At 50.9% G+C, this 3,419-nt stretch overlaps 1 long non-coding RNA gene across 4 annotated transcripts in view; it reads left to right on the top strand.

Moving 5' to 3' along the window:
* The first annotated feature begins 776 nt into the window (after window positions 1-776).
* The window catches only part of LOC117666995 (uncharacterized), a 27,978-nt gene continuing 25,335 nt past the window's right edge, over window positions 777-3,419 (top strand). For all 4 annotated transcript variants that reach the window (XR_015733469.1, XR_015733465.1, XR_015733468.1 and 1 more), the window contains exon 1: window positions 777-949. This is a non-coding gene — a long non-coding RNA (uncharacterized LOC117666995). The remainder of the gene's footprint in view (window positions 950-3,419) is intronic.

Below are 3,419 nucleotides of genomic sequence, written 5' to 3'. Positions count from 1 at the left end.
ATTTTCACCCTTTCTGGCCTCCAGGAGCACTGTTTTGGCAAAAACAGTCTGGCTGTTCGTTTTTGGGCTTGGGAGCCCCAAAACAGGCCCATTTTTGCCAAAACAGTGCCCGTTTTTGGTGAAAACGGAGGATATCAACCCTGACTGCTCCTTAGAAGGCCAGATCCTGAAGATGAAACTCAAATACTTTGGCCACCTAATGAGAAGGAAGGACTCCCTGGAGAAGAGCCTGATGCTGGGAACGATGGAGGGCAAAAGAAGATGAAGGGGACGGCAGAGAACCCGTAGTGAGATGGCTGGATGGAGACATTGAAGCAGTCGGCATCAGCTTAAATGGACTCCGAGGGATGGTAGAGGACAGGAAGGCCTGGAGAAACGTTGTCCATGGGGTCACAATGGGTTGGACACGACTTAGCGACTAACAACAAGCCTAGAAGCCATGCTTGGGTGCAGCCTGATCCTCAAGATCAGGAGTCCCCAAACTCTAAACGAAGCCCAGATTTGTCCGGAATGGTATAGGGTCTCCTGCTTAAGCAATGAGTTGGACAAAAGATCTCCAAGGTCCCTTCCAAATCTGCTATGGTTCCCTCTGCTAGTAGGAAATCAAGACTGACTCCAATCTCTGTCTTGCGAGAGTGAGGAAGGCTGTCATCAACACAGAAGGAGGAGGTTTGAAACCGGAGTTGGATGGCTACTTCCCTCCCTTCAACTCTCCCTTTGTTAAGGAATGCCGAGAGGGGAGGACTTGAGGAGGGGCAGAGGGAGAGAGGCGAGGCAGGGGCTGAAGAAACTCTCTCTTGATGTGCAGATATTCACATGTGACATACGACTCGGGGGAAGCGAGGGGCGCCTCTGATTTCCTTAATGCTGACGGTTCTTTCTCCTTCTTGGAAAGGAAACTCAGCGGGGAACTTAAAATGTGCCGTGCAGGGTCTACACCTTCTGGCAGGTGCGTTTCCAGTTGGGCGACAGGAATGCCCCGGGCCCAGCGTTTGCATGAAGAAGGTGGGGGGTCTGTGAAGAGGAGGAGGGGGGGAAGGAGGAGGAGGAAGGGGAAAAGGAGGAGGCAGAGAGGAGGAGGAGGAGAAGGAGGAAGGGGAAGGGGAATGGGGAGTGGGGAGGAGGAGGACAGGGAAGGGAGGAGGAGAAGGAGACGAGGAAGGGGAAGAGGAGGAGGAGGAGAGGAGGAGGAGAAGGAGGAAGGGGAAGGGGGAGGGGGGAGGAGGAGGAGAGGGAAGGGAGGAGGAGGAGGAGACGAGGAAGGGGAAGAGGAGGAGGAGGAGAGGAGGAGGAGGAGGAAGGGGAAGGGGAAGGGGAGGGGGGAGGAGGAGGAGGAGGAGACGAGGAAGGGGAAAAGGAGGAGGCAGAGAGGAGGAGGAGAAGGAGAAAGGGGAGGGGGGAGGAGGAGGAGAGGGAGGGGAGGAGGAGGAGGAGACGAGGAAGGGGAAGAGGAGGAGGAGGAGAGGAGAAGGAATGGATCCGAGGGGCGTAATATAAAAAGTGACTGAAAAAGGAAGAAGGTGAAGATAAGGAGAGGTAGACATGAAAGAGAGGAAGAGGAAGGTGGCCTTGCCTCAGCCTATCGAACAGATGACCTTCATCATAGAACATACAATCCTTTGATTGGAAGGGACCTTGGAGGTCTTCTAGTCCAACCCCCTGTTCAGGCAGGAGACCCTGTTCCATTTCAGACAAATGCTTGTCCAGTCTCTTCTTAGAAGCCTCCAGTGATGGAGCCCCCACGACTTCTGGAGGGAAGCTCTTTCATTTCCCCTGGTCTGCCCCTCCCCGCTCCCACCTGCCGAAACCAGCCTCTTCTTCCAAAGCCAGGCTGGGCATTTGCAGAAAAGACCCTCCCCAGCAAATCTCCAAGGCTGCCGGAGGGGCAACGGGGGACCATCCCTGTTTCCATGGTGGCTGCTCCGTGCTGGGGCTGGGAGACAAAGGGGGCAAGGGAAAAGAAAGCCCCTTTGTGGCTCCCGGCTTCTCTCGCTGCAGGACTGGGTGGGAGGTGGGGGGTTGGAACTTGGGGGAGGACACAAAGTCCAGGCTCTGTGAAAGGCAGGCATGTGAGGAAGGGCAGGAAGGAGGAGGAGGAGGGAAGGGGCCCGAGACCCTCAGCTGGCTTCAGCACCAGCCTTCGCCCTGCTGGGAATGCCAGCCTGGAGGATCCTTAGCTGGCTTCATCGCTGGGCATCCACCCTCCGGTAACCCCAATCCTTTCGGAGCACCCCCTGCTTCCTTAGAGTGATCCTCCCTCCCTCCCTCCCTCCCATCCATCTATCCTTCCTTCCACCCTCCTCATTCATCCATCTTGTCAATTCCTTCCTTCCTTCCTTCCTTCCTTCCTTCCTTCCTTCCTTCCTTCCTTCCCTCCCTCCCTCCCTCCCTCCCTCCCTCCTTCTTTCTCCTTGACTAGATAGATAGATAGATAGATATGGATGGATGAATGAATGGATGGATAGAGAGAGAGATGATAGATGATAGATGATAGATGATAGATGATAGATGATAGATGATAGATGATAGATGATAGATGATAGATGATAGATATGGATGGGTGGATGGATGGGTGGATGGATGGGTGGATGGGTGGATGGATGGATAGAGAGATGATAGATGATAGATGATAGATATGGATGGGTGGATGGATGGGTGGATGGATGGATAGAGAGATGATAGATGATAGATAGATAGATAGATAGATAGATAGATAGATAGATAGATATGGATGGATGAATGAATGGATGGATAGAGAGAGAGATGATAGATGATAGATGATAGATGATAGATATGGATGGATGGATGGATGGGTGGATGGATGGGTGGATGGGTGGATGGATGGATAGAGAGATGATGGATGATAGATAGATAGATAGATATGGATGGATGGATGGATGGATGGGTGGATGGATGGATAGAGAGATGATAGATGATAGATGATAGATGATAGATGATAGATGATAGATATGGATGGATGGATGGATGGGTGGATGGATGGATAGAGAGATGATAGATGATAGATATGGATGGATGGATGGGTGGATGGGTGGATGGATGGATAGAGAGATGATAGATGATAGATAGATAGATAGATAGATATGGATGGATGAATGAATGAATGAATGGATGGATAGAGAGAGAGATGATATCTATCCATCCATCCATCCACCCATCCACCCATCCATAGATGATAGATGATAGATGATAGATGATAGATATGGATGGATGGATGGATGGATGGATGGATAGGTGGATGGGTGGATGGATGGATAGAGAGATGATAGATGATAGATAGATAGATAGATAGATAGATAGATATGGATGGATGAATGAATGGATGGATAGAGAGAGAGATGATAGATGATAGATGATAGATGATAGATGATAGATATGGATGGATGGATGGATAGGTGGAT

This window comes from Pantherophis guttatus, chromosome 3 (genome assembly GCF_059756535.1).
Source record: "Pantherophis guttatus breed Tessera chromosome 3, ASM5975653v1, whole genome shotgun sequence".
NCBI lineage: Eukaryota > Metazoa > Chordata > Lepidosauria > Squamata > Colubridae > Pantherophis > Pantherophis guttatus.
The sequence above is the reverse complement of the archived record's forward strand: the minus strand, read 5'-3'. Positions and strand labels throughout refer to the sequence as shown.